Below are 15,922 nucleotides of genomic sequence, written 5' to 3'. Positions count from 1 at the left end.
TCCGCCTGAAGGAATAAATACGGGCACGAACGCGGCGGCGCCAGTGCGTGTGAGCGAGCTCCGGGCTGCAGTACCCACGAGTGGCCACCGGGTGGCAGCAACGTGCAGGAACGCGGCGGGGCCAGTGCGCATGTGCAGTTGGGGGGGGGGGAGCCAGACAACGTGGGGGGCGGAGCCACGGCGGACTTCGTCGTCGTCGTCGAACACGTCGTCGTCGTCGAACACGTCGTCGTCGTCTTTGACATAGTCTTCCATGTCCACGACGACAACATCCGCAACACGATCCCTTGGCCTTTGATGCAGGAACTCCGAAGGGGACACAGAATGCAGAAAAGAGTGGACACCAAAAGGGGGGTTGTATCGGGTCTGGCTGAGCCAGAATTGGTTTTTCCCTGTAGCAGCCCTCATGGTGCTGTGTTTTATGCTGGGAGCTGGCAGGGTGTTGATAGCACACTGGTGTTGTGGCTACTGCTGAGTAGTGCTTACACAGCACCAAGGCTCTTTCTGACATTTCCCCCCCCACAGTGGGACGGGGTGGGCAAGATCTTGGGAGGGGACACAACCAGGACAGCTGACCCGAACTGACCAAAGGGATATTCCATACCATATGACGTCTGCTCAGTATAAAGCTGGGAGAAAGGAGGAAGGGGGTGGGGTCACCCTTGGTCCTCCGAGGCAACCGCTACGCGTATCAGAGCCCTGCTTCCTGAGAAGGCCCGACATCGCCTGTTAATGGGAAGTAGAGAATAAATCTGTTTTCTTTTTTTGCTTCCGCGCGCGGACCTTTGCTTCGCTTTGCTTATATTAAAACTGCTGTTGTTTTACCCACAAGGGTTGTTTTGTTTTCCTATCTTATTTTCTTTCCCTTCTTTGCCCTATTGAGAAAAAAAGGGGAAAGGGGGGGAAGTGATAGAGCGACTTGGTGGGTACCTGGCATTTAGCCAAGGTCAAACCACCACAGGGGTTAAGGCCAAACGGCAAGTAAAGAGCAGATACTTGTGCAGTGCCAAAACGCGTTGGACAGAAAAGGGCTGCGTGGGCTACAAACGGTCAGAAGTTCAAACAGCACATAAAGGCTCAGATAAAGAGAGGGAAATAGCAACCAACGGCGAGGCGGGGAAAGGGAGCAGCAAAGGCAGGCACAGAGACAAAAAAACCACCAGGGAACAGCCCAGAAAACCTGTGTGCAAAAAGACACTGAAGCCTATCAGGACAAAACCAATTTTCTCCAGCCTCTACTTCCCTCCAGGCTCCCACCCCATTTTGGCCTCCAACCCTGTTTTAGCCCCCCTTTTTCCTGTCCTCTACTTCCCTGCAGCCTCCCAACATGTTTTGGCTCCACTTTTTTCTGGTCTCTACTTCTCTCTGGTCTCCTACCCCATTTCAGGGTCCTGCAAAAATAGTCCCCCCAAAAACACTCTCCCCTAAAATAGTCGCGTGATATAGACCCCTTAAATACTCCCTCGCGAAATACTCCCCTGAAACAGCGCTCCCTGAAAGACTCTGCCCCAAAATCCTCCCCGCCAAATAGGCCACCCCTGAAACACCCCCCGCCAAAATACTCCCTCCCATAACTCCCCATTGAAATAGTCTCCCCTGAAATTACGCCTCCACTGAAATAATCCCCCCTGGAAATACTCCCCCCCAAAATAGATCTAGTGCCAGCTCCAGACAGCAGACACTCCATCTCATTCCAACTCCTGCTGGCTGCAGGTCCGGCTCAATGAAGCTTCAGCTCTGCTCTGAAACTCCACTTGATTTCACCTCACAGGCTCCAGCTACCGGCAACAGCCTGGGCTTTTGACAAGGCTGTAAATCAATCACTGTCAGAGCTTGAGTATTAGGAGTAAACATCCTCCTTGTACATTCTCTAAGTATTCATTACTTTGTATTATTAATCAGTTAATAACTCTTCTAAGTAGCGTACAAAGAAGAGCTGAACTCGAAGACGGCACGTAGGGTCCGAAAAGCGCGTTTCCCCCCAAAGACCGTCGCCGACGTGGAGTTTGGCCTGGTGCGCGCCGGCCTCCCAAGCTTCGGGGTCCCATGCCACCCCGACCCCCACCCCCTGCTTTCCCCCGCAGCCCCCAGGGCCCTCCCACACCCCTCCGCCTCTCACCTGCCTGCAAAACCGGCCAAACCAGCCGCATTACTGCCTGTTTCTGACCCCAAAAACCTGGCTACTGAGCCTCTTCTCAAGTCCCAAAAATGCACGACTTGACCTCTGTTTCTGAGCCCAAAGCCACACAACTCCGTCTGTTTCTGAGCCCCAAAACCAGCCACAGGACTCTGTTCTCAAGCCCCAGGAACACAAAGCATTGTCTCCATTTCTGGCCCACAACACAGCTCACCCCGTCTGCTCTCTGGCCCCCCCCGCAGTCCCCACGGGCGATGCCGAAGGGTGGGGGGGAATGTAGCCACCCCACAGCCCTGCAGCCCCAGAGCCCGACATGCGGCTTTGGGAAGCGCTTGGGAATTACAGAGGGCCCGGCCCCAGCTCTCTGCGGGGCAGCACCAGCACAGGCAGGGCACCGCTTCATTACCGCCAGTTCAGCTTTTCTTTCTCCAGCACCGTCAGCGCCGCATCCCAAATCTCCCAGGCTGAAGGACCCCCCTGGGGAGCTGTGCCCGGCCACGTCCCCTCCGAGCCCAGCGCAGCCCGGACCCTCTCCGGGGCCATTTTCCCACGGGCTGACTCTCCCCTCGGTGCCCACTCACCCCCGTTTCCTGCACATTACAGCCCCCCGATGCGATCCCCAGGGGCAGAGGAGCCGCTTTCCCTGCCGAAGGAAACAAAGCTTCTCCTCTCGAGAGGCAGAAGTACCTTGGATCTTGTGTTCATCACCTTGGTGGATCAACATTGCCTCTTGTCTGTACCGCGGGCTCGCAGCCAGGGCAGCTCACCCGTAAAAGAAAAGAGGAGGGAAGCGTTACACGGCCCTTGTCTCCTACCGTCCCCGGCATCGGGGACGCAGCCGGGGAAGGGGCTCTCCTGGAGGGGGGCGGTGGGGGCTCCCCGAGGGGTTGGCATAGTGCTGGCAAGGACCTGGGTCAGGGCGGAGCCGTGGGAAGGGGCAGGTCACCCGCGGGGGGAGGGTCTGGAGCGGCTCGGGACCGTGCCGGAGGCACGGGGCAGGGCCGGCGAGCTGCGGGGAAGGGGTGTCTGCGATAGAGGAGGAGCGGAACCGGGGTCGGTCGCAGGCAGCCACGGCGCACCCCCTTCCCCTTTTCACGGCTCCACGCTACCCCTCACCCCAGCGGTTCCTCACGCGCCCGGCGCGGCTCCCCGTGCCAGCGTGCAGCTCTCCCCCCCAGTTTGTTTCACGTTGCACAGGACGTTCCCAGGGGCAGGGGCCCACCGGCCCCGAGCACGCGCCTCCAGTCCCGGCTGTCACCCCTCTTGCGGTCGCGGACCCCGTCCCGGCAGGCGACCCTCGGCAGCGGCTCCGCCGTCCGAAACGGACCCTGCGCGGCCATCCCGAGCCACGCAGCCCCTGCTCGACTCCACTGCCTCGGATGGAGAGGAGCCATTGCTCTGACTGCCACAGCCTGCACCTGGGGCTTTCTATCCCCGGTCCACAGCTGTAGCTGCTCAGGAACAGGAACCATCACCATCAGCCCCACCTGCCACACCTGGGGCGGACTGGGCCCCACCTCCCGAGAGCAGCTTGCCCAAGGAAAAGGGGGAAGCCCTGAGGTGCACAAAAAGGAAAATGGGTGGGGTTTAAGGGGAAGAGAACACATTGACAGCTATGGGGAGCAACAAAAAGAATAAAACCACCGGAGGATTACAGCACCGAGCTCCCTGAACAGAGCTCTCTGGCTGAGCTGACCAGCTGATGTCCATTTGGCTCTTAAGTACTGAATCTCCCACAGCTCTGCAGGGCAGACAGGCCAATGCCGACTTGCCTCTTAACCATTTACCAGTAACACCTGGTTCAACTCTTAACATATTGAATCTCCCACAGCTGCGCAGAGCTGACACTCCCACAACTCCCCCCCAAAATACTCCCCCCCAAAATACTCCCCGAACACCCCTCCTTGCTTAAGACACCCCAGTACTTCCATTAAAAATTACTCTGCCTTTACTTACCCCTCCTTACTCACCACCCTTTACTTGAACCCCCTTTACTCGCTCCCTTTATTCACCCCACCTTACTCACCACTGTTTACTTGCAATGCCTTGACTTGGCCCCCTTTGCTCAGCCCCGCTTACTCTCACTGTTTACTCACAGTCCATTTACTCACCCAAAGGGTCTGAGAGTGGGTGAGGTGAACAGGGGGGAGGACGGGGAGAGGGAGATACAGGAGACGGGGGGGGGGGCATGAGTGAAAGTATGGGATAGAGACAGGAAGAGAAGGACGGAGGGAAATAGGAAGGCAGGGATACGGAGCGGCACGTGCACGCACGGAGAGGAAAAGGACACCAGAAAACAGGCCAGAGAAATTGTGGGCAAAAAGAGACCGATGCCGATCAGCACAAAGAACTGGAAAAGGAAAAAAACAGTGCTAGGTTAGAGGACAGAGGATGAAAAAAAGGAAGGAGAGGGAGCAAGACAAAGGCGTTTAGAAAAAAAAAAAAAAAAGGGAGAGCTAGAAGACAGACCCTTCTTTCTCCTTCTCTCCTCCCTTCCTCTTCTGCAACTCCAGTCGCTTAGCTGTCCTCCCCCTAAAAGAATACGCGGGTGTCTCTCAGCTCTTACAAGACCAGGCTTCCTATATACATGGCCTCACTTGCTGGTGCACCGTGCAGCCGTACCACACTTGGGGTGATGCACACAGACCCTGGGTGCACGTTGGCCGTCTGGCCTGCTACGGACTGTGAAGAGGGCTCCTTCCTCACCCAGAGAGGCAGGCTCACTCTTCCTGCAGTGGGAGGCAGCTGCTGCGCGAATGGCCTTGATTTTCTTCTTCTTTCCCTTTCTCGGGCCTCTCCAGCTTCAGCCGTGGCAGCTCCTCTCCAGACATTTGACCCCGGTTACCATTGAACCCTTGGCCTTTGATGCCAGGAGTCCCAAGGGGACACAGAGGGCAGAAAAGAGTGGAGAACGAAAAGGGGGGTGAGGCCAGAGAGCAAGTAAAGGGCAGCTACTTGTGGAGTGGCGGAAACTGGTGGAGTGCCAAAAGGGGTGGGAGACAGAAAAAGGCTGGGTGGGCGACAAAGGCTCAGAAGTTCAAAGAGCACGTAAAGGCCCGGATAAAGGGGGGGCCAAAAAGGGAGGCTGGAAGGGAAATAGAGACCAGAAAAAAGTGGAGGCTGAAAGGGGGTGGGAGGCCGGAGAGAAGTAGAGGCCAGAATAAAGTGGAGGCTGAAAAGGGGTGGGAGGCCAAAACGGGGTGGGAGGCCGGAGGGAAGTAGAGGCCAGAAAAAAGTGGAGGCCGAAAAGGGGTGGGAGGCCAAAACGGGGTGGGAGGCCGGAGGGAAGTAGAGGCCAGAAAAAAGTGGAGGCCGAAAAGGGGTGGGAGGCCAAAACGGGGTGGGAGGCCGGAGGGAAGTAGAGGCCAGAAAAAAGTGGAGGCCGAAAAGGGGTGGGAGGCCAAAACGGGGTGGGAGGCCGGAGGGAAGTAGAGGCCAGAAAAAAGTGGAGGCCGAAAAGGGGTGGGAGGCCAAAACGGGGTGGGAGGCCGGAGGGAAGTAGAGGCCAGAAAAAAGTGGAGGCTGAACGGGGTGGGAGTCCAGAGGGAAGTAGAGGCCTAAAAGAGGTGGGAAGCCAGACGAAGTAGAGGCCAAAAAAAGTGGACACAAAAACAGGGTGGAAGGCCAAAAAGGGGTGGGAGGCAGCAGGGAAGTAGAGGTTAGAAGAAAGTGGAGTACTTCGGGGAGGGGGGGGAAGTGTTTCGGGGGGAATTATTTTGGGGGGGACTATTTTGGGGAGACTATTTCAGGGGGAAGTCTTTCGTAGGAGATTATTTCATGGGGAATATTTTGGAGGGATTATTTCAAAGGGAGTCTCTTGGGGGGAGTATTTCTGGGGGGACTATTTGGGGGGACTATTTTGGGGGAGAGCATTTTAGGGGAGTGTTTTGGGGGTGTTATAATCACGCAAAGCCAATTCTTATAAAAATATAATTTTGTTTGGGTTCAATCGCTTTAGGGTAGGAAGCAATAGGCAAAGCAGCGCTGGGTGCGTGGAGAGCCGTAACTCTGCCACACGCACCCCAAGTTCTAAAAAGCAGCGTCTTTTATACTCTTGTACCATCGTCCTTCTCCTTATTTGGTGTTGAGTTGTTGGGGTACGCGCCCTTCTCCTTATTTGGGTCTTTTGAAAGTCTCGAAGCCTCGGTCTCTTGGCACGCTTTTCTCCTGTTGGATCTTTTGGATTGGACCAGAGAATTGGACAGGTCAGACGCTGCTTTCTCCTTCCTCCCTCCTGCCCCTCCTCTTCTTCTGAAACTCCACCGCCCGCTGTGCTCCGCCTGAAGGAATAAATACGGGCACGAACGCGGCGGCGCCAGTGCGTGTGAGCGAGCTCCGGGCTGCAGTACCCACGAGTGGCCACCGGGTGGCAGCAACGTGCAGGAACGTGGCGGGGCCAGTGCGCATGTGCAGTTGGGGGGGGGGGAGCAAGACAACATGTGCAGTTGGGGGGAAGGGCCACGGCGGACTTTGTCGTCGTCGTCGAACACGTCGTCGTCGTCGAACACGTCGTCGTCGTCTTTGACATAGTCTTCCATGTCCACGACGACAACATCCGCAACACGATCCCTTGGCCTTAGATGCAGGAACTCCGAAGGGGACACAGAATGCAGAAAAGAGTGGACACCAAAAGGGGGGTTAAGGCCAAACGGCAAGTAAAGAGCAGATACTTGTGCAGTGCCAAAACACGTTGGACAGAAAAGGGCTGCGTGGGCTACAAACGGTCAGAAGTTCAAACAGCACATAAAGGCTCAGATAAAGAGAGGGAAATAGCAACCAACGGCGAGGCGGGGAAATAGCAACCAACGGCGAGGCGGGGAAAGGGAGCAGCAAAGGCAGGCACAGAGACAAAAAAACCACCAGGGAACAGCCCAGAAAACCTGTGTGCAAAAAGACACTGAAGCCTATCAGGACAAAACCAATTTTCTCCAGCCTCTACTTCCCTCCAGGCTCCCACCCCATTTTGGCCTCCAACCCTGTTTTAGCCCCCCTTTTTCCTGTCCTCTACTTCCCTGCAGCCTCCCCAACATGTTTTGGCTCCGCTTTTTTCTGGTCTCTACTTCTCTCTGGTCTCCTACCCCATTTCAGGGTCCTGCAAAAATAGTCCCCCCAAAAACACTCTCCCCTAAAATAGTCGCGTGATATAGACCCCTTAAATACTCCCTCGCGAAATACTCCCCTGAAACAGCGCTCCCTGAAAGACTCTGCCCCAAAATCCTCCCCGCCAAATAGGCCACCCCTGAAACACCCCCCGCCAAGACGCCCGCCGCTTCCCCCGCCAAATAGGCCACCCCTGAAACACCCCCCGCCAAAATACTCCCTCCCATAACTCCCCATTGAAATAGTCTCCCCTGAAAATACGCCTCCACTGAAATAATCCCCCCTGGAAATACTCCCCCCCAAAATAGATCTAGTGCCAGCTCCAGACAGCAGACACTCCATCTCATTCCAACTCCTGCTGGCTGCAGGTCCGGCTCAATGAAGCTTCAGCTCTGCTCTGAAACTCCACTTGATTTCACCTCACAGGCTCCAGCTACCGGCAACAGCCTGGGCTTTTGACAAGGCTGTAAATCAATCACTGTCAGAGCTTGAGTATTAGGAGTAAACATCCTCCTTGTACATTCTCTAAGTATTCATTACTTTGTATTATTAATCAGTTAATAACTCTTCTAAGTAGCGTACAAAGAAGAGCTGAACTCGAAGACGGCACGTAGGGTCCGAAAAGCACGTTTCCCCCCAAAGACCGTCGCCGACGTGGAGTTTGGCCTGGTGCGCGCCGGCCTCCCAAGCTTCGGGGTCCCATGCCACCCCGACCCCCACCCCCTGCTTTCCCCCGCAGCCCCCAGGGCCCTCCCACACCCCTCCGCCTCTCACCTGCCTGCAAAACCGGCCAAACCAGCCGCATTACTGCCTGTTTCTGACCCCAAAAACCTGGCTACTGAGCCTCTTCTCAAGTCCCAAAAATGCACGACTTGACCTCTGTTTCTGAGCCCAAAGCCACACAACTCCGTCTGTTTCTGAGCCCCAAAACCAGCCACAGGACTCTGTTCTCAAGCCCCAGGAACACAAAGCATTGTCTCCATTTCTGGCCCACAACACAGCTCACCCCGTCTGCTCTCTGGCCCCCTCCGCAGTCCCCACGGGCGATGCCGAAGGGTGGGGGGGAATGTAGCCACCCCACAGCCCTGCAGCCCCAGAGCCCGACATGCGGCTTTGGGAAGCGCTTGGGAATTACAGAGGGCCCGGCCCCAGCTCTCTGCGGGGCAGCACCAGCACAGGCAGGGCACCGCTTCATTACCGCCAGTTCAGCTTTTCTTTCTCCAGCACCGTCAGCGCCGCATCCCAAACCTCCCAGGCTGAAGGACCCCCCTGGGGAGCCGTGCCCGGCCACGTCCCCTCCGAGCCCAGCGCAGCCCGGACCCTCTCCGGGGCCATTTTCCCACGGGCTGACTCTCCCCTCGGTGCCCACTCACCCCCGTTTCCTGCACATTACAGCCCCCCGATGCGATCCCCAGGGGCAGAGGAGCCGCTTTCCCTGCCGAAGGAAACAAAGCTTCTCCTCTCGAGAGGCAGAAGTACCTTGGATCTTGTGTTCATCACCTTGGTGGATCAACATTGCCTCTTGTCTGTACCGCGGGCTCGCAGCCAGGGCAGCTCACCCGTAAAAGAAAAGAGGAGGGAAGCGTTACACGGCCCTTGTCTCCTACCGTCCCCGGCATCGGGGACGCAGCCGGGGAAGGGGCTCTCCTGGAGGGGGGCGGTGGGGGCTCCCCGAGGGGTTGGCATAGTGCTGGCAAGGACCTGGGTCAGGGCGGAGCCGTGGGAAGGGGCAGGTCACCCGCGGGGGGAGGGTCTGGAGCGGCTCGGGACCGTGCCGGAGGCACGGGGCAGGGCCGGCGAGCTGCGGGGAAGGGGTGTCTGCGATAGAGGAGGAGCGGAACCGGGGTCGGTCGCAGGCAGCCACGGCGCACCCCCTTCCCCTTTTCACGGCTCCACGCTACCCCTCACCCCAGCGGTTCCTCACGCGCCCGGCGCGGCTCCCCGTGCCAGCGTGCAGCTCTCCCCCCCAGTTTGTTTCACGTTGCACAGGACGTTCCCAGGGGCAGGGACCCACCGGCCCCGAGCACGCGCCTCCAGTCCCGGCTCTCCCCCCTCTTGCGGTCGCGGACCCCGTCCCGGCAGGCGACCCTCGGCAGCGGCTCCGCCGTCCGAAACGGACCCTGCGCGGCCATCCCGAGCCACGCAGCCCCTGCTCGACTCCACTGCCTCGGATGGAGAGGAGCCATTGCTCTGACTGCCACAGCCTGCACCTGGGGCTTTCTATCCCCGGTCCACAGCTGTAGCTGCTCAGGAACAGGAACCATCACCATCAGCCCCACCTGCCACACCTGGGGCGGACTGGGCCCCACCTCCCGAGAGCAGCTTGCCCAAGGAAAAGGGGGAAGCCCTGAGGTGCACAAAAAGGAAAATGGGTGGGGTTTAAGGGGAAGAGAACACATTGACAGCTATGGGGAGCAACAAAAAGAATAAAACCACCGGAGGATTACAGCACCGAGCTCCCTGAACAGAGCTCTCTGGCTGAGCTGACCAGCTGATGTCCATTTGGCTCTTAAGTACTGAATCTCCCACAGCTCTGCAGGGCAGACAGGCCAATGCCGACTTGCCTCTTAACCATTTACCAGTAACACCTGGTTCAACTCTTAACATATTGAATCTCCCACAGCTGCGCAGAGCTGACACTCCCACAACTCCCCCCCAAAATACTCCCCCCCAAAATACTCCCCGAACACCCCTCCTTGCTTAAGACACCCCAGTACTTCCATTAAAAATTACTCTGCCTTTACTTACCCCTCCTTACTCACCACCCTTTACTTGAACCCCCTTTACTCGCTCCCTTTATTCACCCCACCTTACTCACCACTGTTTACTTGCAATGCCTTTACTTGGCCCCCTTTGCTCAGCCCCGCTTACTCTCACTGTTTACTCACAGTCCATTTACTCACCCAAAGGGTCTGAGAGTGGGTGAGGTGAACAGGGGGGAGGACGGGGAGAGGGAGATACAGGAGACGGGGGGGGGGGCATGAGTGAAAGTATGGGATAGAGACAGGAAGAGAAGGACGGAGGGAAATAGGAAGGCAGGGATACGGAGCGGCACGTGCACGCACGGAGAGGAAAAGGACACCAGAAAACAGGCCAGAGAAATTGTGGGCAAAAAGAGACCGATGCCGATCAGCACAAAGAACTGGAAAAGGAAAAAAACAGTGCTAGGTTAGAGGACAGAGGATGAAAAAAAGGAAGGAGAGGGAGCAAGACAAAGGCGTTTAGAAAAAAAAAAAAAAAAGGGAGAGCTAGAAGACAGACCCTTCTTTCTCCTTCTCTCCTCCCTTCCTCTTCTGCAACTCCAGTCGCTTAGCTGTCCTCCCCCTAAAAGAATACGCGGGTGTCTCTCAGCTCTTACAAGACCAGGCTTCCTATATACATGGCCTCACTTGCTGGTGCACCGTGCAGCCGTACCACACTTGGGGTGATGCACACAGACCCTGGGTGCACGTTGGCCGTCTGGCCTGCTACGGACTGTGAAGAGGGCTCCTTCCTCACCCAGAGAGGCAGGCTCACTCTTCCTGCAGTGGGAGGCAGCTGCTGCGCGAATGGCCTTGATTTTCTTCTTCTTTCCCTTTCTCGGGCCTCTCCAGCTTCAGCCGTGGCAGCTCCTCTCCAGACATTTGACCCCGGTTACCATTGAACCCTTGGCCTTTGATGCCAGGAGTCCCAAGGGGACACAGAGGGCAGAAAAGAGTGGAGAACGAAAAGGGGGGTGAGGCCAGAGAGCAAGTAAAGGGCAGCTACTTGTGGAGTGGCGGAAACTGGTGGAGTGCCAAAAGGGGTGGGAGACAGAAAAAGGCTGGGTGGGCGACAAAGGCTCAGAAGTTCAAAGAGCACGTAAAGGCCCGGATAAAGGGGGGGCCAAAAAGGGAGGCTGGAAGGGAAATAGAGACCAGAAAAAAGTGGAGGCTGAAAGGGGGTGGGAGGCCGGAGAGAAGTAGAGGCCAGAATAAAGTGGAGGCTGAAAAGGGGTGGGAGGCCAAAACGGGGTGGGAGGCCGGAGGGAAGTAGAGGCCAGAAAAAAGTGGAGGCCGAAAAGGGGTGGGAGGCCAAAACGGGGTGGGAGGCCGGAGGGAAGTAGAGGCCAGAAAAAAGTGGAGGCCGAAAAGGGGTGGGAGGCCGGAGGGAAGTAGAGGCCAGAAAAAAGTGGAGGCCGAAAAGGGGTGGGAGGCCAAAACGGGGTGGGAGGCCGGAGGGAAGTAGAGGCCAGAAAAAAGTGGAGGCCGAAAAGGGGTGGGAGGCCAAAACGGGGTGGGAGGCCGGAGGGAAGTAGAGGCCAGAAAAAAGTGGAGGCTGAACGGGGTGGGAGTCCAGAGGGAAGTAGAGGCCTAAAAGAGGTGGGAAGCCAGACGAAGTAGAGGCCAAAAAAAGTGGACACAAAAACAGGGTGGAAGGCCAAAAAGGGGTGGGAGGCAGCAGGGAAGTAGAGGTTAGAAGAAAGTGGAGTACTTCGGGGAGGGGGGGGAAGTGTTTCGGGGGGAATTATTTTGGGGGGGACTATTTTGGGGAGACTATTTCAGGGGGAAGTCTTTCGTAGGAGATTATTTCATGGGGAATATTTTGGAGGGATTATTTCAAAGGGAGTCTCTTGGGGGGAGTATTTCTGGGGGGACTATTTGGGGGGACTATTTTGGGGGAGAGCATTTTAGGGGAGTGTTTTGGGGGTGTTATAATCACGCAAAGCCAATTCTTATAAAAATATAATTTTGTTTGGGTTCAATCGCTTTAGGGTAGGAAGCAATAGGCAAAGCAGCGCTGGGTGCGTGGAGAGCCGTAACTCTGCCACACGCACCCCAAGTTCTAAAAAGCAGCGTCTTTTATACTCTTGTACCATCGTCCTTCTCCTTATTTGGTGTTGAGTTGTTGGGGTACGCGCCCTTCTCCTTATTTGGGTCTTTTGAAAGTCTCGAAGCCTCGGTCTCTTGGCACGCTTTTCTCCTGTTGGATCTTTTGGATTGGACCAGAGAATTGGACAGGTCAGACGCTGCTTTCTCCTTCCTCCCTCCTGCCCCTCCTCTTCTTCTGAAACTCCACCGCCCGCTGTGCTCCGCCTGAAGGAATAAATACGGGCACGAACGCGGCGGCGCCAGTGCGTGTGAGCGAGCTCCGGGCTGCAGTACCCACGAGTGGCCACCGGGTGGCAGCAACGTGCAGGAACGTGGCGGGGCCAGTGCGCATGTGCAGTTGGGGGGGGGGGAGCAAGACAACATGTGCAGTTGGAGGGAAGGGCCACGGCGGACTTTGTCGTCGTCGTCGAACACGTCGTCGTCGTCGAACACGTCGTCGTCGTCGAACACGTCGTCGTCGTCTTTGACATAGTCTTCCATGTCCACGACGACAACATCCGCAACACGATCCCTTGGCCTTAGATGCAGGAACTCCGAAGGGGACACAGAATGCAGAAAAGAGTGGACACCAAAAGGGGGGTTAAGGCCAAACGGCAAGTAAAGAGCAGATACTTGTGCAGTGCCAAAACACGTTGGACAGAAAAGGGCTGCGTGGGCTACAAACGGTCAGAAGTTCAAACAGCACATAAAGGCTCAGATAAAGAGAGGGAAATAGCAACCAACGGCGAGGCGGGGAAATAGCAACCAACGGCGAGGCGGGGAAAGGGAGCAGCAAAGGCAGGCACAGAGACAAAAAAACCACCAGGGAACAGCCCAGAAAACCTGTGTGCAAAAAGACACTGAAGCCTATCAGGACAAAACCAATTTTCTCCAGCCTCTACTTCCCTCCAGGCTCCCACCCCATTTTGGCCTCCAACCCTGTTTTAGCCCCCCTTTTTCCTGTCCTCTACTTCCCTGCAGCCTCCCCAACATGTTTTGGCTCCGCTTTTTTCTGGTCTCTACTTCTCTCTGGTCTCCTACCCCATTTCAGGGTCCTGCAAAAATAGTCCCCCCAAAAACACTCTCCCCTAAAATAGTCGCGTGATATAGACCCCTTAAATACTCCCTCGCGAAATACTCCCCTGAAACAGCGCTCCCTGAAAGACTCTGCCCCAAAATCCTCCCCGCCAAATAGGCCACCCCTGAAACACCCCCCGCCAAGACGCCCGCCGCTTCCCCCGCCAAATAGGCCACCCCTGAAACACCCCCTGCCAAAATACTCCCTCCCATAACTCCCCATTGAAATAGTCTCCCCTGAAAATACGCCTCCACTGAAATAATCCCCCCTGGAAATACTCCCCCCCAAAATAGATCTAGTGCCAGCTCCAGACAGCAGACACTCCATCTCATTCCAACTCCTGCTGGCTGCAGGTCCGGCTCAATGAAGCTTCAGCTCTGCTCTGAAACTCCACTTGATTTCACCTCACAGGCTCCAGCTACCGGCAACAGCCTGGGCTTTTGACAAGGCTGTAAATCAATCACTGTCAGAGCTTGAGTATTAGGAGTAAACATCCTCCTTGTACATTCTCTAAGTATTCATTACTTTGTATTATTAATCAGTTAATAACTCTTCTAAGTAGCGTACAAAGAAGAGCTGAACTCGAAGACGGCACGTAGGGTCCGAAAAGCGCGTTTCCCCCCAAAGACCGTCGCCGACGTGGAGTTTGGCCTGGTGCGCGCCGGCCTCCCAAGCTTCGGGGTCCCATGCCACCCCGACCCCCACCCCCTGCTTTCCCCCGCAGCCCCCAGGGCCCTCCCACACCCCTCCGCCTCTCACCTGCCTGCAAAACCGGCCAAACCAGCCGCATTACTGCCTGTTTCTGACCCCAAAAACCTGGCTACTGAGCCTCTTCTCAAGTCCCAAAAATGCACGACTTGACCTCTGTTTCTGAGCCCAAAGCCACACAACTCCGTCTGTTTCTGAGCCCCAAAACCAGCCACAGGACTCTGTTCTCAAGCCCCAGGAACACAAAACATTGTCTCCATTTCTGGCCCACAACACAGCTCACCCCGTCTGCTCTCTGGCCCCCTCCGCAGTCCCCACGGGCGATGCCGAAGGGTGGGGGGGAATGTAGCCACCCCACAGCCCTGCAGCCCCAGAGCCCGACATGCGGCTTTGGGAAGCGCTTGGGAATTACAGAGGGCCCGGCCCCAGCTCTCTGCGGGGCAGCACCAGCACAGGCAGGGCACCGCTTCATTACCGCCAGTTCAGCTTTTCTTTCTCCAGCACCGTCAGCGCCGCATCCCAAACCTCCCAGGCTGAAGGACCCCCCTGGGGAGCCGTGCCCGGCCACGTCCCCTCCGAGCCCAGCGCAGCCCGGACCCTCTCCGGGGCCATTTTCCCACGGGCTGACTCTCCCCTCGGTGCCCACTCACCCCCGTTTCCTGCACATTACAGCCCCCCGATGCGATCCCCAGGGGCAGAGGAGCCGCTTTCCCTGCCGAAGGAAACAAAGCTTCTCCTCTCGAGAGGCAGAAGTACCTTGGATCTTGTGTTCATCACCTTGGTGGATCAACATTGCCTCTTGTCTGTACCGCGGGCTCGCAGCCAGGGCAGCTCACCCGTAAAAGAAAAGAGGAGGGAAGCGTTACACGGCCCTTGTCTCCTACCGTCCCCGGCATCGGGGACGCAGCCGGGGAAGGGGCTCTCCTGGAGGGGGGCGGTGGGGGCTCCCCGAGGGGTTGGCATAGTGCTGGCAAGGACCTGGGTCAGGGCGGAGCCGTGGGAAGGGGCAGGTCACCCGCGGGGGGAGGGTCTGGAGCGGCTCGGGACCGTGCCGGAGGCACGGGGCAGGGCCGGCGAGCTGCGGGGAAGGGGTGTCTGCGATAGAGGAGGAGCGGAACCGGGGTCGGTCGCAGGCAGCCACGGCGCACCCCCTTCCCCTTTTCACGGCTCCACGCTACCCCTCACCCCAGCGGTTCCTCACGCGCCCGGCGCGGCTCCCCGTGCCAGCGTGCAGCTCTCCCCCCCAGTTTGTTTCACGTTGCACAGGACGTTCCCAGGGGCAGGGACCCACCGGCCCCGAGCACGCGCCTCCAGTCCCGGCTCTCCCCCCTCTTGCGGTCGCGGACCCCGTCCCGGCAGGCGACCCTCGGCAGCGGCTCCGCCGTCCGAAACGGACCCTGCGCGGCCATCCCGAGCCACGCAGCCCCTGCTCGACTCCACTGCCTCGGATGGAGAGGAGCCATTGCTCTGACTGCCACAGCCTGCACCTGGGGCTTTCTATCCCCGGTCCACAGCTGTAGCTGCTCAGGAACAGGAACCATCACCATCAGCCCCACCTGCCACACCTGGGGCGGACTGGGCCCCACCTCCCGAGAGCAGCTTGCCCAAGGAAAAGGGGGAAGCCCTGAGGTGCACAAAAAGGAAAATGGGTGGGGTTTAAGGGGAAGAGAACACATTGACAGCTATGGGGAGCAACAAAAAGAATAAAACCACCGGAGGATTACAGCACCGAGCTCCCTGAACAGAGCTCTCTGGCTGAGCTGACCAGCTGATGTCCATTTGGCTCTTAAGTACTGAATCTCCCACAGCTCTGCAGGGCAGACAGGCCAATGCCGACTTGCCTCTTAACCATTTACCAGTAACACCTGGTTCAACTCTTAACATATTGAATCTCCCACAGCTGCGCAGAGCTGACACTCCCACAACTCCCCCCCAAAATACTCCCCCCCAAAATACTCCCCGAACACCCCTCCTTGCTTAAGACACCCCAGTACTTCCATTAAAAATTACTCTGCCTTTACTTACCCCTCCTTACTCACCACCCTTTACTTGAACCCCCTTTACTCGCTC

This window comes from Strix uralensis, chromosome Z, assembly GCF_047716275.1.
Source record: "Strix uralensis isolate ZFMK-TIS-50842 chromosome Z, bStrUra1, whole genome shotgun sequence".
Taxonomy (NCBI): Eukaryota; Metazoa; Chordata; class Aves; order Strigiformes; family Strigidae; genus Strix; species Strix uralensis.
The sequence above is the reverse complement of the archived record's forward strand: the minus strand, read 5'-3'. Positions refer to the sequence as shown.